Raw genomic sequence first — 21,720 nt, 5'->3', positions numbered from 1 at the left:
AATGTAACATACTGATGTATAATAACTATTGGCATTAGTCTTATAGCACAGTAGGACTGCTGTTGCCTCTTCAGCAGTCTTACAGCTATCCAAGAAAGATTCCCCAAGAAGTTCCATCTGTAAGGTTTTTCAACTATTTTGCAGCTCTCACTTATTTTGTAAAAATTGTTTAATATTCAAAATTAATTAGTGGCAGTTCTTTCATTGCACCATGATGTTTTGATCATTTTTTTTTCCTCCAGTCAGAATTTACCAGGATTTTATGACAGAGGAATAAACATGCCAACCGTTGCCTTGGCCACATTTAACTAGAACACAGCAAGAGACGGACTTTGTCTCACCCTTCCAGGAGGCAGAAAGCCAAGCAACACCCAGCTGACCAGAAGTCTGGAATTCAGAGAAAACCTCTCCCCTAAACCGATCCGCTTAATAATTATTTACTGTTATTACACAAGTGTTAAAGAACAACAAAACCCAAGGTTTCATTTTATGAGGCCTTTGTGCAAACAATAGGGTAAGATTCACTACTTGTCCGAAGAGTTTGGAAATCAAATAAAAGTTCACAGTCCCAAGTACCATGCTTCAAAAGATGGAGGTATATTCTTTTGGATATGGCCTCCAAGTAATGCAAATACCATTTTCATGTGAATTAATAGAAAGTGAGGAAAGAGAATGAATTAAGTGAGTGTAAAAGTGTAATATGAGCAGTTAGCTCTAAAGTGAATGGCATCAGGTACAAGGAGCTGCTTGAAAACGTAAATCACAAATAAATAGGAGAAAAAAATTAAATTGGCTTTCAGAATTTTTCTCAGTATACTCAGCTGCAAAGAGTCAGGACATCCCAATCCAAGTAAACAAATTACACTGCACATCAAAATAATAACACATCAATTTAAAACCCACCCTTTATTCAGCAGAAGCCCATTTACTAGATTTATGAAAAGGAATATTTCACAAACCCCAGACATTCAACAAATATTAGTTACTCTATTTACTGCCACTGCATTTTAAGGTTATTCAGCTGGCAGTTGCTAAGGGAACAGCCTTCATTTATTTCAAGTGTTATCAGAACTAGAATACCGCTCTGCAAGAGATAAGTCTGCCAAAAAGTAGCATTGGATATGAATAAATGAGCAAAATATATATGTATGCGTGAGCGTACACAAATTCAGAGGTGAGGGGTAGGTGGTGTTAGCTCAAATGAGTTTAAACAGCTTGAGTTTTGTTTAGCTACCGAATTTTCTCATGTGTCTCTTACAGAAAATGTATGAGAATATTCTCAAAGAGTTCTCAACCTTTTCTATAAACATCATCAACTGTTACATGTTAGGCCATTGCTAGGTAATACAGGTTCGTTTTTGTTAAAGAAAGCATTTAAAATAGACAAGTTTTGCAAATCAGCAGGTGCCGATGATGTGGAACACACTCAAAAGACAGCTTAGGCTAACATGAAAGCTAAGCTTTTGAAGGATGAACTTGCCAGCCGTGCGTCAGTGGGAGAGAGAGTCAAACCTCCTACAAATCCCACTGTTGTTAAGCAAAAAAGTTATGCCTCAAGACAGGAAACATATTTTAAAGCATGTTCAGACAATGTCCTTTTCTTTCCTCTCCTAGCAGGATGGAAGTCTTGAAGTAAATTAGAAGACTCGAAATCTCTTCTCCGGACCCTTTACATCTTTTCCTTGGGATTTGGCATCCCAACAGGCAGTGAGGATGGCCCCTCAAAGTAGCTCCTATAAACACTTGTTCTGATGGGTAGACTAAGTAGAAGCATGGTTCCTAATGACTCGCAGAAATCACTGTAGAGGAGAATTTCCCTCTTGAAAAAATGGTTGTCTGCATCTGCCAGGGAGAACAGGAACCCAGACAAACCATGTGGATAAACTAAACCCAACAGTTAGGACTGCACTGTTTCACAGTGTGCTGGTATGTTCTAGTCATTTTATTTCAGGAAAGAGTTGGCACAAGCAAAGATGACATCCATTGCTCTTCTCCCACAGTGTACAGTGTATAAAAATGCACCGGAGCTGATACAAAGCAGTCTGTACTACCCATTGCTCTCTAAATCCCTCTGTCCTTTCCTAAGCTCCAGAAAGAGCAATTCTGCAGCAAGACCACAACAACTTAGTAGCTAAATGGTGTTGATATACCCAAATGTAAGCTGTGATCTTAGAAAGATTTGCTTCTGCTCAAGTACACAAAGCTACGAGGTTTCCTTCAGACCATGGGCCAAATCCTGAGATCTTTATTCACACTGTGCAGGCTCTCCATTTCTGCTAATGCTACATTGGAGTCCTGTACAGGATACAAAAATCATTCATTATTACTTGACTTTCTGGGAAAACATAAGGATGGAAGTTTTGGGATCCAAATTGCACTTGTAAGAACTCCAGGAACAATATCCTGTCAGGACAAATCTTGTTTTACTCATTTGGGACTTCAATGTATTTTTCTTACAAAAACAAAATGAAATTGCTGCTCTTAAAGTCTTTTCATCATATTTCAGTGCAATTAGTAATCCTCCCCTTCACTTTTAACGGGCATGAAAGTCTAAAGAAAAAAAAAGCTTGCACATCTGTCAGAGCAAACTATTATGGAACAGACAGAAGGGAAAATGTAGCATTCCCACACTGTTTTGCTTGCACTGTGCAGAATACTCCATCAGACTTTGGAAAATATTTCCAATTTCACTGACAGATAGGAATGCCATAGCTAGTCCTCACCTGATATATTGGAAATGGGTTTGCTTAAGTTTTATAAATCCTGACAGGAATTTTAAGACTTCTGCCTCCATACATGAGACGTCAGGATGAGCATTATGCAGGTACCTTCATATTTACAGTTTGTTTTGAGATATTTCTATGAAAGTAGGTTGGAATGAGGAAAACAATGCAAAGAAAACCCTCACTAAAATATCACAAAAAGCATAATATGGGGAATAATCTATGTATGCATAAATATATCAAGCTTAAGGACGGGGAAAAAAAAAATTCATGAAGTCTGGTATGTGTAAACCAGATCAGCCTGAAGCAATTTGCCTGATGTTGTGGCAATTTACACTGGTTTGTACAATACTATTACATTATTCATTGAATAGTAGCATTAAATTAGCAACTTGAAGCATCATGGGACCTTTGCACGCACATGGAATTACGGCATTAGTGACAGCAGAATAAAAGTCTTGGATTGTCTATGTTTAAATCGAGCTATCTCCTCGCCTTTTATAATTGTGATTTATTGAATGATCACCAATGCACAGAGGCTTTGCTTGTATTGCCTTCCGTGCTTCATTAGGAAATCCTCTATGGGCAAGACAGGTTTTATTATCACTGACAAGGAACGTGATAGCACACAGATTGTTAGATAAATTCTAAAGTGTCACAGGCACAGAAGATGCTGTACATTGGAACTGCACCATCAAGAGAGCTGAGAGGGATTGTCCGACAGGCGCCTGCCCCGATACACCGTGTACGTTGTCTTTAAGTTAAGGCTGGCCAGCCCAGGGGCTTCTAATGCAACAATGGAAGAGTTGCATTTTGTTCTATTCCGTCAGTCAGGCGATGACAGGGCCACAGATCCAATGGTACAAACTGGTTTTAGGTGCTTCACATACTCAGCACAAGATCGGGATAGGAGAAAGGCACAAACATGAGGACAGTCACAAAGATTGGAGTATAGTGAAAAGTGACTGTTGTGCCTACTGTACTGGTTTGGGCTGGGAGAGAGTTAATGTTCTTCATAGTAACTCGTATAGTGCTATGTTTTGGCTTTGTGCTGCAAACTGTTGACAACACAAGGATGTTTTAGTTACTGCTGAGCAGTGCTTACATGGTGTCAAGGCCTCCTCTGCTTCCCACACTGCCCCACCAGTGAGTAGGCTGGGAGTGCACAAGAAGTTAGAGACCAAGGCAACAAAGGGAACTTTGTGGCTGGTGTCTACTACAGGCCACCTGATCAAGGGGAGCCTATTGACAAAGCCTTACTCCAGCTACAGGAGGCATCATCCTGCTGGGGGACTCCGACCACCTCAACATCTGCTGGAAAAGTAGCACGGCGAGCTGTAGGCAGTCCAGGAGACTCCTGGAATGCTTTGAGGATAACTTCTTAAGCCAGGTAATAGACAACCCCGCCATATGGGACCTGTTGGTCACTGACTCAAGTGAACTAATTGGTGACATCAAGATTGGAGGCAGCATAGGCTGTGGTGATCATGCACTGGTGGAGTTCGCGGTCCTGAGGGATATGGGTCAGGTGAAGAGTAAATTCAGGACCCTGAATCTTAGGAAAGCAAACTTCCAGCTCTTCAAAAAGTCAACGTCAATAGGCTCCCTGGGAAACTGCCCTCAGGGACAAGGGGGCAGAACAGAGCCGGCAGATCTCTAAGGATGCTTTCCAAAGAGCACAAGAGCTCTCGATCCCCAGGTGTAAGAAATCAGGAAAGGATTAGTGACACTGCAAACTCTAAACTGCTACCTGTTGACATAATTTTATGGTACTTATACCTATGAAAATGTAATTCTTCTTTTAGTGTAGTCTTCTTACAGAGGATAAGAGATTAGATATATTGCTTCTATACAGACTACCTCTATAAAAGTAGTAATTTTAAAAATATGAGAATATTACAGGCAAATAAATACTAACAAAGAGGTAATAAATGTTTAATTATTGATAATTCAAAATGTTAAATATTTGATCATTTTAAACAACCATTGAAATGTCCCTATTATGGAGGTATTATTGCATCTATCTTTAAATATGTAAAATTTTAGCAAAGCATTTGTTCAAGAAGGATTAGAGACAAAATCTACCTATGTATTTTAATTTATGCATTTCCACCCTTCATCACAGAAAATCTGTTTCCTTACAAAATGATAGCAACAAAAAGTCCCTAGAGTTAAGGTTAGAAAGGTCACCAAGCAGTTATTAACCAAGTGGTCTCTTCCCTAGAAACCTAACTTAAAATTTGTGTAAAGCTAAATTAAGGAGATTCCATCTGGAAGATAATAATACATATTTAAATAATGGTGAGGTATCGTTTTGCTCAATATTTCTTTATCTGTGGCTAACTGATAAAATAGTTGCCTGTGAGTCACCATGTATCAAATAAAATTCTTTAGTAATATTATAACAGAGTTTTCCATTGCTTTGTCTGATTCCATTTTTACATTGTATTATAATTCCTGTCTAAAGTACCATCAAGTCCTATTACTCAACTCAAACTAAAAATTCTGCAATCTTATGTTTTGTTCAATGGATACCCCAACTGTGGTCTCCTGTAGGTAGTTCAGAAAAGAAAGGTGAGTCTGTGGAACAAAAATTTAAAGGAAGAATTGGAAAATGCCAATATGATATAACTCTGTTTCACAGCATTAAGCTGTGGCTCAGGAAATATATTGTTCTTGCCCTCAACAATAACCTGTGGTCTATTTGTGTTCAACTTTTTCTATACACTGTAAATGGCTTTGGTGTCAGAAATTAATTAGGTCTACTGTTCAAGCAGACAATCATCTTCAATCACCCATACAAGACAAATCTGTCCCCTGCAGCAGTAAAGAGTGAATAAACTAGGAAGGAAAAAAACCCAAAAAAAACACAAAACCCAAAAATAATTACAAATATAGACTAATTCTTTTTCACAGGGGCCAGAACTAAAAACTTAGTGTTAAATAGGGTCATAAAAATGCATGATGAACTTGCATTTTACAGTGTTGATGTTTCTGATGTCAATGAGATGCAATCCCTGGACAACACTTCTGTAAAAAGACAAGTCAGTAGCATTCACATGCTTTGCTGTATTATGTGTTGTTCGTGTATAAATATTTGTACTGTATAATTTAATCCATTGTTCTTCTTAGTTCCATTTAAATGGCTCAAATTAATAGAATTTTGCTTAATCCAGAGCTTTCTGGACAGTACTGTTTAAAAATGTGAAATATTTAAAAAATATGAAAATATGGTTTACAACAATTTACAATATAGAAAAAGCCATTGAGAGTCACTTTTATAGGTATATGTGGGTTCCTAAGATTCCTCTTTTCATCCATACAAATAAAAAATAGCATATAAAAAAAAATCCATTCATAAAGTTAATTCTCTGCCACTTAAAAATTATGAAATAAGCAAATGAGTGGCAATAGAAAAGAATTAAAATTGAAGCCTTGTATCACTTCCAGAGCTAATGTAGCAAGTGGAGATTTCCTTACTATTCAAATTAACTTCTGTATTAAGCTCTCTGATGTGACTGACATCTTGTTCCATTTGTATTGATGATCTTTGAGAGGTGGATCTCTGTCCACTATTAAAAAGACTGAAAACACCAATTCCAGTTCATCGGGCAGAAGAATAAGCATCAGATCTTGATGTTTGCTTGGCTAGACCCAATTACAGTTCTATTTTTCACACTCTGTATTCTATTTACAAGACTGTAATTTAAATAATTCATATCAAAATTGTTTTACTATTGTTGTTTAAAATTGACATTTCACTTGCTCTGAGGCTTCCTTTAGGATCGGGGTCTTATTCTGCTTCATAGTATCAAAGCAGAGATAAAGGCACATCTTCAGATCCACACTGTCTATATCTCATGCATAATATGTGCACTATAACCCATAGAAATTAGCCACCAGCATGACAACCCAGACCACCTTATTAAGGAGCCTAAGGGTACATCTACATTCGCATTTTAATCTGGATTGGGAGCGCGCTTCTGAAGTGAATCTCCTGATCATGTTAATTCAATGCTCTTCAGTTCTATCCCTGGAGGAGTCTCAAGGCTCACAAATTAAACTCCCTTCAGATATAACTGAATCAGAATTTGCACACCGGGACTGATCCAAATATTCTCCCTGCACTAACACGTGTACAGACCATGTGGCCAGACTAGAGCTAGTCCAAAGTAAAAAAAAAAAATAGTTTTCTACAGACTAATCTTTGCCCTGCGAGCTCATCCAGCAGAATCAACTTCCCCTTTGCCTGCTTTTTATCAGGCTTCCAGGATGCTCACTCCTTGTTGTAGGGCTATTTCAAGAGGTACAAAAAATTATTTACTACATCCCATTGATTTAGGGTCAGATTCTTCCGTATTCAGGATGTACCCAAGCCCTTCCCTTTTCCAAGCAAGCACGCTCAATGTCCATTGGTGTCTTTTTTAACTACAACATGAAAACTCTTCAGGTTTGGGGGGTTTCACATAGACTGTAAGATTGTTCTCACAATTTAAGAAGAAGGATTAGAGCTGGTCCGCAGTACAATGACCTGAAAAAGAGTCAATACAGAAATAGGTTGAAATGTATCATGTATTGTTTGCAAAGGCTGCAGTAGCCATAGTTGGTCCACGCCATAGAAGTACTAGCTGCTGTTTTGAAGAGGTATTTAAGTTGATATGTAAGGGGAAATAGGGAAAACAGATATCTCACAAGGCTGTTATTGTAATCATAATTAAAGAGAGAAGATCTAATTGCTACACATATGAACAACACATACCTATAATCACCTTTCAATTAATCTTTCCAACACCAGGAATACAGATCTAAAATTCAGCTGGTTCTGTGTTATTCTTATAATCTTCTGCTGTACTTTCCTGTTTTCTGTGATAATATTTCGTTGTTTAATTTCATAGAAAACAACATGAAGCCAACTGCTGCCAATGTAAAGAGCATTAAACATTCAGCTTCATTATTGTGCTTTGTGATGATAAATTTCCAAATCCCATATAATAGCTCCATGGAAATAATGCCTTATCAGACGTAGCAAATGCCACAGGGACTAGAGCTGATGAGTACAAAGATACTGAGAGAGAGAAAAGAAACCAAGCCCCTCTGGTGAATGGAAAAAGATGAAACAAGAGCTGAAACAGTAAGTCCTGAAATAAAGTCAAAAGGGCATGTAGAAGCCTCCAGGGGGACTAGCTAGCACACAGGAGTGTGAAATGAAAGACATTGACTTAGCAGGCTCTGGAAGAAAGTATCAAAAAAAGCATCTGCCATAGACAGGCATAAAAGGTACAGCCTTATACAGCTGAAACACCAAAGAACTGAAACAGATCAGCTAGACAAAGATAAACATGTGACAGTGAAAAGAGACGCTTATATATATACACTCACTAAAAAGCAAAAAGCTATTGTTTCACATTTAAAGCCAGGATGTCCTTATTATACACTGATGTTTGTGAAGTCCTGATGAGTGCCCTTTAAAAGTGTGATCCCCACAGGTTACCACCATCTTACAGATAAATTGGCTTCTTTATTCTAATATTTAAACCTGTCATTTTGAACTGAAGGTCTTGGTTCTGTTCTAATTAATAACTATCACATGAATGCTTCAGCAATTCATGGGTAAAATAATTGAATCTTTAACCTTAGTTCTACATCACAGATTTAATCAGTTGTTGTTCAAATGTCTAAGGCCATTATATGCAGCAATTTTTTTTTTAACGTGATCTTCTAACACAGCATTCACACATCATTACCCATTCAGAAACACACAACACCACGCACAAGTGTTTGCCCCTCCAGTAGGGGCAAAATATAGACTTGAGCAGAGATTAAATGACACACTCATGATTCTATGTATAATCGTAGCATATTGTCATAGCTTCTGCTGGAGTCTGGAAAGAGGTATAAAACAGAGAAATTTTAGACCCATCACATTTACTCTTAGCTCCCCATGTTGTGCAAGAGTAGAACTCCAATCTGTTCTTGCTCGGGAAAATCTTCAGCAAATGTGGCAGATAAAATGATCGCACATCCTTTTTTTTTTTTTTCTTATTTTTTCAGACACCTGGAAAAGGTGAGTTAACTCCTCAGTCCGGGTTTGGGTTCATCTGCTTATGGTAATCCCAGCATGTGCTGTCTGCCCTAAACACTCAAGTTGTCAGAGAAGGCTACCAGGGATTTTATCCTTTACCTGTCTCTCTCACATTGTTTGAGTCAAAAAAAACAGCAACTTCTTGTTTACTTCTAACTTCAGACAGAGGCCTGATTTTTGGTCATACAATCAGGGCAAACCTAAGGGCAACAAGCAAAACACTATAATGCAAGTGAGATACTTAGCAACACTGTTCCAGAGAAAATCTTTTAAAAAAATTATCTTAATGAGGACTCAGTGTGACAAATTCTGTAATCAATGGATACTACATCTTGAGTGAGTGTTGCAGGCAGAGTGGAGTTCACTGGAGAATAACCCCAAAACAGTTAGTTAAGATAAACTGTTTTCCTGTTTCTTTTAGATTTGAATTTCTTACCATATCGTTCTGTGTTCTCTTCTGGAAAGTGTTGTAGGCTCAACATCCTGGAACAATATAAACTATTACCAGACACAATAATGATGCAATAGAGAATTATTATTTTCTTTTAGAAAAAATGGGCATGCACATGTGTAGCTGTGGGACATAAATGGAAGACAGAAATGGAGGAGACAACGTCACTCTGAAGAAGGAAAGAGGTAATTGAACCTAAAGGAGGCTGGAGAAGAAACATTGATTTGGTTATACAAAGAAATTACTGTGGCTGTATGAGGACATCAGCTAAGCTGGAAACTTAAAGGACATCAGCCACTGACTGAGAATTACTCACATGAGCTCTCTTGCCTAATACTAGCTGCCAGATAGCTTGTGCATAAATAAAAGGGATTCATGTTACCATAGGTCATGCGGTTCTATGTGATAAAACCATGCACAATAAGAGTCAAAATCTGCTAGCTGTATTTACTCAACAGCTTATCCCGCAGTAGCTTGGATAAGCTTTATGTAGCCAGAATTTCAGAGGTTGCAGCCTATTTTAGTTATTAGCACCAGAACAAAATGCACACATCTGGTGGGTTAGAAACCCCACAATAAAGTGACAGGAGCATTCATCTCAAATAGGCATTCCCAGATTGATTTGTATCAGCAGTGAAGATGAATACTGTACCTCTAATTCAGTCGTCTGAGTACCTCTTCTCCCCCTTTCTTTCCCTGTGCATAAGCATGTAGGCACTACAACATTTGAGAAACAAATAAGCCAATAAGCCCACCAAATATAGTGATAATACCATCCCAATATAATTTTAGTCCTTTTGCTTATAATGTATATATGTCCCTTATGCCCTCTTTCTGAGTATTCCTACCCCACTTAACAGATGTGCACTTGCGAAATGAATCAAGGTTTCCCTTGATCATTCATGATTATCATTAGAAAATTAAATAAAAATATATATTTCCACAACTTGTAAATTGTCATTTGATAACACCTTACATCAGAGAGCAATTTTCTACTTCTCACTCATAACCAGGCCAATCAGTTTCACAAATGGAACAGTGGATCTATAAATCACCTACTATATTTCACAGTGTTTGCACTAAGTAACTAGTAGTTAAAATTATGGACAGAGAAAAAAAATTGAAGAAGTCAGACTCCAGAAAAATGGCAAATAGCCATTAAAGACACGAGCAATCATAAAACAATTTCAAAAAATTAAAATGTCAAGGGTTAATGGAAATTAAAATTTGGAAGCTTTATCATAAAAATATTTATTACTTGATTCTCATCTTCTGTATCTTAGTTTCTTATCTGATGAAATAGTGTGAAAGTAAATGCTGTGTATTGAGTTTATGCGGCAAGGTTTTGGTAGCAGGTGGCCTCTCTGAGAAGGCACCAGGGGCTTCCTCTATCTTGGAGACAACCAGTTCCAGTCGGCTCCAAGACCAACTTGCCACTGCTCAAAGGGATGCTGGTCGTGCCTCTGTGATAACGTATTTAAGAAAAGGTAAAAGACGCTGTGCAGCAGTTGTGAAAGAGGAATGAGAAAATGTGAGAGGAACAACTATGCAGGGACCAAGGTCAGAGAAGAAGGAGAGGGAGGACGTGCTCCAGGCACCAGAGCAGAGATTCCCCTGCAATCGGTGGAGAAAACCGTGGTGATGCAGGTTGTCCACCTGCAGACCATGGAAGATAACAGTGGAGCAGATATCTATACTGGAGCATGGAGGACCCCACAGCAGAGCAGGTGGACATGCCCTGAAGGAAGCTGCAGCCTATGAAGACCCCACACAGGAGCAGGTTTTCTGGGAGGAGTTATGGCCCATGGAGAGAAGCCCACGCAGAAGCAATCCATTCCTGACGAACTGTAGCCCATGGGAAGGACCCACACTGGAGAAGCTTGTGAAGGACTGTACGCTCCATGCTGGAGCAGGGCAAGAGCATGAGGAGTAAAGAGCAGCAGAGATAAAGTGTTATGGACTCACCGCAACCCTGACTCCCCATCCCCCTGCAGTACTTGGTGGGGGGAAGGCAGAAGAGTCAGGAGTAAAGTTAAGCCTGGGAAGAAACAGGTGGGTAGGGTGAAGGTGCTTTTAGTTTTGTTTGATTTCTCACTGTCCTACTGTGTTATTAATTGACAATAAATTAAATTTATTTTCCTTAAGTCAAGTGTGTCCATGACTGTAATTGGTAAGTGATCTCCCTGGCCTTAACCCCTGAGTTTTTCCAACATATTTTCTCCCCAGTGTGGTTGAGGAGAGGGAGAGATAGAGGAGCTTGGTGTGCACCTAGTGGGCAGCCAAGGTCAACCCACCACAGTGCAACTGCTGCAACTGAAAAATAAAAACTGCATTTTTCAGTGAAAATCAAACATTTAAAGTTAGATATAGCTCTGGTTTTTGACATAAGCATTCTATGATTAGAGCTCCAAAGTTTTACAAGTTCTAAAACTCTTAACAAGGCACACACTCCAAAGCACCTTAGTATCACTGACATTTCCTCAATTTTCTCACGTGCTTGATGAGGAGATAGAAACAGACTCTCACTCTGAACAATCTCTAGAAGAGCCTCTACAGAAAGACTATGTTCCAAAGTTAAATATATAGAGCTAAACACATAAAGTAGACACCGTGAATCCATCTGTGTTATTGGAGTAACTTGGCTCTGCAGAAAAGGCAGACTCATTACATCCCAGGCAGAACTACATGGGGGAGCAGAGTTCTGCAGCTTCAGGACCAGAATGCTGCTAGGGAGAGAGAGAGAATGATTATTTTTTTTCCATTAAGTGAAGAAAATTCACTGATGAAGATGAGAATTTTCAACATTTTCCCCAAAAATCTATTAGCCTCTTGGCTAATAAGAGCCTAACTTATTACTTCCGAAAGGAAAGCAATTGAACCACAATTTTGCTGTGTTGTGAGTGACTGCAATAACCACTGAGCACGGACTCCCACAGTAGATGGGAATGACTGATGACAGCACTGCAAAAGGTGCTTAAAACTACATAAGGGAAGGGGTTGTAATGCGCTTGCCCTCAGCTTTCTTTTAATTAAGCATAGTTAGATTAGGCTCCCTCCTAACTAATACACCGATCTAAAGTAGTTCTCTTAATCTCTTCTGCATCTGACTTTAAACTTCATTTTTCCTATTCATAGAATAACAGATTCATAGAATCATAGAATAGTTTGGGTTGGAAGGGACCTTTAAAGGTCATCTAGTCCGACTCCCCTGCAATAAGCAGAAATATCTTCAACTAGATCAGGTTGCTGAGAGCCCCATCCAACCTGACCTTGAATGTTTCCAGGGATGGGGCATCTACCACGTCTCTGGGCAACCTGGTCCAGTGTTTCATCACCCTCATTGTAAAAAAACTTCTGCCTTATGTCTAGTCTGAACCTAACTTCTTGTAGGTTACAACCATTAGCCCTTGTCTCATCGCAACAGGCCCTGCTAAAATGTTTGTTCCACATCTTTCTTATAAGCCCCCTTTAAGTACTGGAAGGCCACAGTCAGGTGTCCTTGGAGCCTTTCTGAGGGATCCAGAGCTGCATCAGAGAATCATATAATCATAGAATTGGTTGGAAGTGACCTTTAGGATCATCGAGTCCGACCATCAACCTAACACTGCCGAAACCAACGCTAAACCATGTCCCTAAGAACCACACCTACATGGCTTTTAAATACCTCCAGAGATGGTGATTCCACCACTGCCCAGGGCAGCCTGTTCCAATGTTTGAGAACCCCTTCAGTGAAGAAATTTTTCCTAATATGCAATCTAAACCTCCCCTGGCGCAACGTCAGGCCATTTTCTCTTGTCCTATCACTTGTTACTTGGTAGAAGAGACCAACCCGCACCTCACTACAACCTCTTTTCAGGTAGTTGTAGAGGGTGATAAGGTCTCCCCTCAGCCTCCTCTTCTCCAGGCTAAACAACCCCAGTTCCCAAAGACGCTCCTCAGAAGACTTGCTCTCCAGACCCCTCACCAACTTTGTTGCCCTTCTCTGGACACACTCCATAACCTTTCTTGTCTTTCTTGTAGTGAGGGGCTCAAAACTGAACACACATATTTAAAGCTGCCTGAGGTGAATCTCTCAGTGCTAGCACTGAAACCGCCTAAATATTATGTTTAAAACTGGCTGGATTAATGGGGTTTTGATGCTCTCAACACAAATACAGAAATCCAGATGTAGTCCAATTGAAGATGAACGATTTTTTTTCCTAACTGTAAGGAAAGTGAAAAAAAAAATACTTCGGATTGTATATATTTAAAGTCTAAATATATTGTGAGCTTATATTTTTTTTCATTCCTTTATTTTATCTCACTAAAACCTCCTTTCAGGTAGTTGTAGAGAGTGATAAGGTCTCCCGTCAGCCTCCTTTTCTCCAAACTAAACAAGCCCAGTTCCTTCAGCTTCTCCTCATAGGATTTGTTCTTTAGACCCCTCACCAGCTTCGTTGCCTTTCTCTGGACACGCTCCAGCACCTCAATGTCTTTCTTGTAGTGAGGGGCCCAAAACTGAACACAGCGTTCAACATGCAACCTTACCAGTTCCAAGTACAGAGGGACAATCACTTCCCTAGTCCTGCTGGCCACACTATTCCTGATACAGGCCAGGATGCTGTTGGCCTTCTTGGCCACCTGGGGACACTGCTGGTTCGTATTCAGCTGGCTGTTGACCAACACCCCCAGGTCATTTTCTGCCGGGCAGCTTTCCAGCCACTCTTCCCAGGCCTGTAGAGCTGCATGGGGTTGTTGTGACCCAAGTGCAGGACCCGGCACTTGTGGATGCAGTACTCCAAGTGGGGTCTCACAAGAGCAGAGCAGAAGGGTAGTCACCTCCCTCGACCTGCTGGCCATGCTGCTTTTGATGCAGCCCAGGATATGGTTGGCCTTCTGGACTGCAAGTACACATTGTTGGCTGATGTCATCCACCAGTACCCCCAAGTCCTTCTCGGCAGGGATGTTCTCAATCCCTTCATACCCGGCTCTGTATTGATATTGGGAGTCACCCCAACCCAGGTGCCAGACCCTGTACTTGGCATTGGTGAACATAATGAGGTTTCTTTGGAATGGCATCCCATCCGTCAGGCATTTCAACGGCACCACTCAGCTTGGTGTCATCTGCAAACTTGCTGAGAGTGCACTCGATCGCACTGTCTGTGTCATTGAGGAAGATATTAAACTGTATTGGTCCCAATACAGACCTCTGAGGGACAGCAGTCACCAGTCTCCAGCTGAACATTGAGCTGTTGACCACTACCCTCTGGGTATGACCATCCAACCAATTACTTATCCACCAAACAGTCCACCCATCAAATCCATACCTCTCCAATATAGAGAGAAGGAAGCTGGGGGTGGGGGGGACTGTGTCAAAGGCCTTGAAGTCTAGATAGACGACAACCATACTTCTTCCCTTGTCCACTGATGAAGTCAATCCATCATAGAAGGTCACAAGGTTCGTCAGGTATGACCTTGGTGAAGCCATGCTGGCTGTCTCATATCACCTCCCTGTCCTCCATGTGCCTTAGCGTAGCTTCGAGGAGGAAGATCTGTTCCATGATCTTCCCAGGCACAGAGGTGAGGCTGACAGGTCGATAGTTCCCAGGGTCCTCCTTTCTACCAATTTTAAACATGGGTGCAATATTTCCCTTTTTCCAGTCACTGGAGACTTTGCCTGACTGCCCGGACTTTTCAAATATCATGTAGAGTGGTTTGGCAACTACTTCAGCTAATTCCCTCAGGACTCTGGTATGCACCTCGTCAGGTCCCATAGACCTGTGTATGTTCAGTTTCCTTTGGTGGTCACAAACCTGACCTTCTCTTACAGTGAGAGGGACTTTACTGCCCCAGTCCCTGCCTTGCAATCCATCCATTTAAGAGGTGTGGGAAAAGAGCTTGCCAGTTTTCTATTTTCTATAGAAAGCCCATTTACACATTATAAATATGTGCTGTCTGCTGATAGTTACTTACCTTTGAATGGAGAACTGAAAATCTGAAGTCGTTTGAAATGTAAATCCTGGAAAGTTGTCAGTGTGACTGATGCCCTAATTCCAATCATGTTTTGTAGCATTGTAGCTTTGCTAATACTCACCTGTTTCCATTTGTGAGGTCATGCTCATTCCTGGTCAACGTAGAATACTTTACTAATGAAACTTTCCTCTCTCTTTACCCCTATGCTTGTATGTATGTCTTAGTATTTTTTTACGTTTGATGAAAAATAATTGCCATTCATTTAAAGTAGTTCTAACATGAGTTACACTTTCTGGCCCAAAACAGCTGACAGGCATTTAGAAAATAGAAAGAAATGTACCACGTTCACAACATACCACATTCACACTGTATGAAGATTTCTCAGGGCTACTTTCAGACAAAAAAGAAGAGTTTCTGAGTAAAACCAGGGAAAGCCAGCAAGAGATAAACACTTCACACCTGCTGTGTTCCTCTGAACATATTTTGAGAATTTCCCACAAAGCTAAATTCAGCCTTGATGAAAATGCCTGGAGCTCTGCCTACTTTAGTCTGTTAACACTAAGGTGAATTTGTTTCAGTGTTTTGAAAACTAAACAAACAAAAATCAGCAGCTTCATGTTTAGAATAATACCGTGGTTCTTAGCAGCAACCCATATGAGGGTGCTGCAAACCTCTATCGCCTCAGGGGCTGGAAGAGATTACATTTCAGGGAAGCGTGTTTTTTCTTCAAACTTGTTTGCAAAAGAGGAAAAAGTGATCTCTGGTACTCTCCGTGGGCACTGGTGCCTCCAACATCCTCTGCCTCCTGACACGTAAAAGGAACAGCCTCTCCACCCCACTGAACAGTGTGAATATTGTAACGTTTTTCCGTGAGACCTCCATCCACACTTCACCAAAATATGCAAGTACAAATAAAATCTTTTGTGTGCCCCATCCAGATATATATCCAGGCAGACATCTCAGTCTCAGTGTTATACATTGATATACATTTGCATCAACTACAAAAAAAAAAAAGCTTTTGCAGAAGAAAAATCACTGCCAGAAAAGCATTATCTTCCAGAAGAAACTATTTTCTAAAAGTCACACAGACGAATATAGGGGGAATCAGCCCACAGATTTCCCAATAAGATGCAATACTCAGTTCTCACAACTCTGACATACTCTCAGATACGCAGACTCCACTTTGCAAAGAGTTATCACCATCTGTGTGGGCATTACCCAACTATCTAGTTTTGCAAAAGACAAAACTCAAGAGGAAAACTTTGATCCTTTCCCTGTTGTGTCAGAATATAATGAAATGAAGAGGGAAGGTGGTTGTTTTCTGTGGAGAGCTAGTTGTTTTCTGGTAAGTTCTAGGGAGTGTAGAGTCTTTTCCATGATGCTGTGAAAGGCACAGGTGCTCACAAAGGAATCAGCACACTGGCAGGTCCTGCATTTTTTTCTTGGGGTAGAGGGAGAAATGTAAGTGTAGAAGGAATAATGAAGTATGCCTTGCAGCTACGCACACTGTCTCTCTTGTACAAAATTCTCCTGCTGTTGGAATTAAAAAGTGAGAAAGTAATAATACTTTCTCTTCCTGACCATGATAAAATCTTTGTATACCAAAGAACAACCTTTAGACTGAACATGTCACTCACAGGCTTTTCCAGATGAAATAGAAGCACATGATATGAAAATATGTTCAGGGTTCACATTAGTTTCACATTTGCGAACAATCTGGGTTTACTAGGATTCCAGTTACTACTAGGTCAGTTCACTGCACTCCTGAGAAGTCTCAGTATTTGGGTACATCTTGTAAGACTCCACAAACTGCACTGAGCCATCTGCCACATGATAGAAAGCATCCCAGAATAGGAAAACCATACTAATGTGGTATTTTCCAAAATAACTTTCTACTAAAATAGAAATACCACAGTATAAGTTTACTGCAATTAAAACTTGTTACTTAAGAAAAAAATTCCTTAGCAATGATTGGATTGTAAGCTAAACTTGTGACTTCCAATAGCAGAGCAGTCAAAGTTTCAATACATATTAAATGAAAGCCTTAATACATATTGAATATAAACTTAAATTAATTTATACTACTGTGTGCCCTGGAATACAAGCTATACTTCCGTCAAAAAAGTAATCACAGACCTCAGACTTGAACAATCCAAAAATACCAACAAATACTCTTCCACTATAAAAATCTGAAATTTTTATGGCACGACCTATAAAGAATGAATGGTAAAATATATTTTTTACTTTCTTGTTGCCTACTAGAGTTAAAAAGAAAGCTAAAGTCACATAAATGCAAGAACGAGACATAGGAGTTGCTATTCCTGAATTTTTAAGTATAAATGACTCTAAAATAACAATAATAAAGCAACACTTGGAGATGATCAAGTTATAGCGATTTACTTAAACTGAGACCTATTAAATGTGCACATGGTACTAGGCTTCCTTTCTTATAAGTCAAAAATACAAAGATTTAAACAAAAAGTTTTCTTTACAAATATACTGAAAATTAAGCCTTCTTAACTCCTGATTGATAGTTAACCACACAGCAAAAGAGAATAAGAGACCTGGAAAATCACAGGCACGGAAACGATTAACTTTGCCTTATAATGTCTTGGCATATAAAGACCCAGATTGCTGCTGAATGACAAGTCTTTGTATTACTAACTTGCAGGCTGTACATGTGAAATATGGCATATCACTTCCATTACATTCAAAAATGATGGCATGTCCTTCCTATGTTGGGGGCTCAAGAGCTGGACACAGTACTCCAGGTGTGGTCTCACCTGAGGGGAGTAGAGGGGCACAATCACCTCTCTTTACCTGCTGGCCACGCTTCTTTTGGTACAGCCCAAGATATGGTTGACCTTCTGGACTGCGAGCACACATTGCCGTTCACGTTGAGCTTCTCATCCACAAACACCCCCAAGTCCTTCTCCTTTTCTCAATCCTTTCTCTGACCAGTCTGTATTTGTGCTTGGGATTGCCCCAACGCACGTGCAGGACCTTGCCCTTGGCCTTGATGAACCTCATGAGGTTTGCATGGACCAACCTCTCAAGCCTGTCCAGGTCCCTCTGGATGGCATCCCTTCCCTCCACCATGTTGACCACACCACACAGCTTGGTGTGGTCAGCAAACTTGCTGAGGGTGCACTCAATCCCACTGCCCATGTCCCCAACAACGATGTTAAACTGCACCAGTTGCAATACTGGCCCCTGAGGAATGCCACTCATCACTGGTCTCCACTCGGACATTGAGCTAAACCAAACAAATTTCACAATTTGGTCACATAATATGTTAGCTCAGAGACATTTCTCTGTATAGCAAGAGAGATTTTCTACCAATACTGTCAATGCAGTTAATCATCTTTCTGAAGTGTTCTTACTCTAAGTAAATCATCCTGATAATTAGGAATGACATCAGTTGTCTCCCTGTGAATATAGCTTCAACCAAGGACACAAAACAAGCATATTATGAGTCTTCGCTGTAGACCTGCCTATGAACCCACATCTACCAGCCCATAATCTGTGGCAGTTTGGCCTCTCAGACAACTCCTTCAGAAAGCCAGTCCATTTTATATTTTAACGTTTGGAAGTGATGGATCAATCATACTGTAAAAAAAAAATGGAGTATCCAGAATGCACTTGGAAAGAGATTTAAAGATAACTTGTCTATGCTTGATTTTGGAAGCACTGAACACTAGCAAAAGAAAATTAATACATTTATCTTGGTTTCATTGCCCAGAAATGAGAGGGTATAGTAGCTCATTATTTGCAATGTTTTTAAAGTTCACTGTAAGCATAGCTATATTACTGCATGAAATCTAAGATATCATTAGATTTTTCACTATGCTATAAATAATTGTTTTAGTGTGAGCTTAATTGTCAAACTAGAGTGGTTCAATTACAGTGCTTAGTAGACCCTAAGTACTCATACGGGAAATGTTAACATTTTAGCATCCCAAACGCAAAACTGCTCCTGGAGTACCAAATTTATGCCTGCTACATCTCCAATGAAGCCAGTGTATGAGATGGCTTCCTGCCAGGAATCCTACAGAAGTGCTTCACAAATAAATTAGGCCTTAACGGTTCATGGTCACTGACCATGTCACTTATACTTTTCCACAAAGCCAAACTGATGTTGATTTTCTCATGGCACTTGAGTCAAGGATCTCATGCTCTGACTGGTAAGCTCTAGCAGACTTCAGCAGGTGAAGCTGGTTTGTGCTCAGATAGTCTGTGAACTGGAAGAGCTGCATCCATTCAGTTTGTTGCCCTTCTCTGTAGATGGTTTCTTCTGGCAGAAAAGCAAGCTGGACAGCTGTGGTTGTAATATCTTTAATCACCACATCTCTATCTGTTCAAGATCAATTATCAGAGATCACATTACTGCCTTGAAAAAATGTTTAAACAGTTGCTGAGACACAGTTGTCACAATGTTCATACAAGCAACATCTGTGAGTTTATACAGAATTAAGACTATGTCTTAACAAATTATTCCTTGTTTTTGTATTGAGGCAGCAGCTCTTTCTTTCATAGCTCTGTTTTTGTATCCATTGGATGTATAAGAAATCATTGTTTTCTCTTTTATACAGGTGTATCACAGTAACCAAAAACAACTGCTTAGTTTGGGAACTGCAGATGTTTTAGCAGACATCCTTTCCTCCTGAGAACAGAGAACAGCATGGATCGGGGTGAAAGTATTAGAAACAACCAACCCTTTGAACCTGTGAGGAGGACTGCCCAATCTCTTACTCAGCTTGCTGCGGAATGCTTAAAAAAACTTTGACTTGCGATGAAATAGGAGATCTAAAGAAAAGTGTGATGGACAATTCCTACTAAATAGGGGACCTACAAAACAGGCCATAATGCAGAGAAGAGATATTGTTGAGCAAGGAGGCAAAGATCAGAGGCTATTTTTAAAAAGTACGCGAGTAGGAGCATTTGAGTTGCCATAGTTCAATGGCAACTGTGTGGAAACATATGGGAACATAGTGAGTTGTAAATATGAAAGTATGAAACCTTGATAATCCCAGGGAGAGATCCGGGATCTATCAAATCTATCCATAGTTCCTTACTTGTTGGACTGCAAAACATGCAACATACAAGGCCACACACTGAGGAGAAAGAGGAAGCCTGTTGTCTATTACCACAGCACAGAAGGAATAGCACAGAGTAGTAAAATAATTACTTAATTGTTCCTGGGAAATTAGCTGTGTGTAAGAAAGCAGAGTACGAATGTCATTAAGAACCAAGTAGTAATGAGGCTGTGAATTGTCTTTTAAGTCAACAAGGTCAGTTACCAGACAGTAGCTGAAAACTGAAATAATAAAATAATTATAAAATTATTTTATTATTTAAAAATTAATATTTATTTTAAAATAATTAAAATTATTTATTTTAAAATATTTAAAATAAAATATTATTTATTTTATAATTGTAAAAATAAAAAATAATAAAACTGAAACAATATTTCCATTTGGCCTGAAGAACTGCAGGAGATATTTTGCTTAAATAAAAACTTTAAATTGTGCTTTTCATCAGAAGGTCACGTGGATGCATATTAAAATTTCACTTAAGTGATTGAACAGTTCTATACGTTATCAGATTTAACTTATGGATATATTACATACTTTGGGTCATTCCCTGAGTACCCAGCCCCCTGTGCTAGTAGAAAGGGGAGGGGAGCAGAATGAAGCCCCCGTAATGCAAGGTGAAATGGTGAGGGACCTGCTCCAGCACCCAGACATACACAGGTCTATGGGGCCATGAGGCTGTGAATTGTCTTTTAAGTCAACAAGGTCAGTTACCAGACAGTAGCTGAAAACTGAAATAATAAAATAATTATAAAATTATTTTATTATTTAAAAATTAATATTTATTTTAAAATAATTAAAATTATTTATTTTAAAATATTTAAAATAAAATATTATTTATTTTATAATTGTAAAAATAAAAAATAATAAAACTGAAACAATATTTCCATTTGGCCTGAAGAACTGCAGGAGATATTTTGCTTAAATAAAAACTTAAAATTATGCTTTTCATCAGAAGGTCACGTGGATGCATATTAAAATTTCACTTAAGTGATTGAACAGTTCTATACGTTATCAGATTTAACTTATGGATATATTACATACTTTGGGTCATTCCCTGAGTACCCAGCCCCCTGTGCTAGTAGAAAGGGGAGGGGAGCAGAATGAAGCCCCCGTAATGCAAGGTGAAATGGTGAGGGACCTGCTCCAGCACCCAGACATACACAGGTCTATGGGGCCAGATGGGATCCACCCAAGGGTACTGAGGGAGCTGGCAGAAGTGGTCACCAAGCCACTTTCCATCATTTATCAGCAGTCCTGGCTAACCAGGGAGGTCCCAGTGGACGGGAGGTTAGCAAATGTGATGCCCATCCACAAAAAGGGCTGGAAGAAGGATCCGGGGAACTACAGGCCTGTCAGTCTGACCTCAGTGCCTGGGAAGGTTATGGAGCAGATCATCCTAAGGTACCATTATTCGGC

The sequence above is a fragment of the Charadrius vociferus genome, unplaced genomic scaffold, assembly GCF_000708025.1.
Source record: "Charadrius vociferus isolate BGI_N301 unplaced genomic scaffold, ASM70802v2 scaffold87, whole genome shotgun sequence".
NCBI classification, from domain to species: Eukaryota; Metazoa; Chordata; class Aves; order Charadriiformes; family Charadriidae; genus Charadrius; species Charadrius vociferus.
This window is presented reverse-complemented; position numbering follows the sequence as displayed.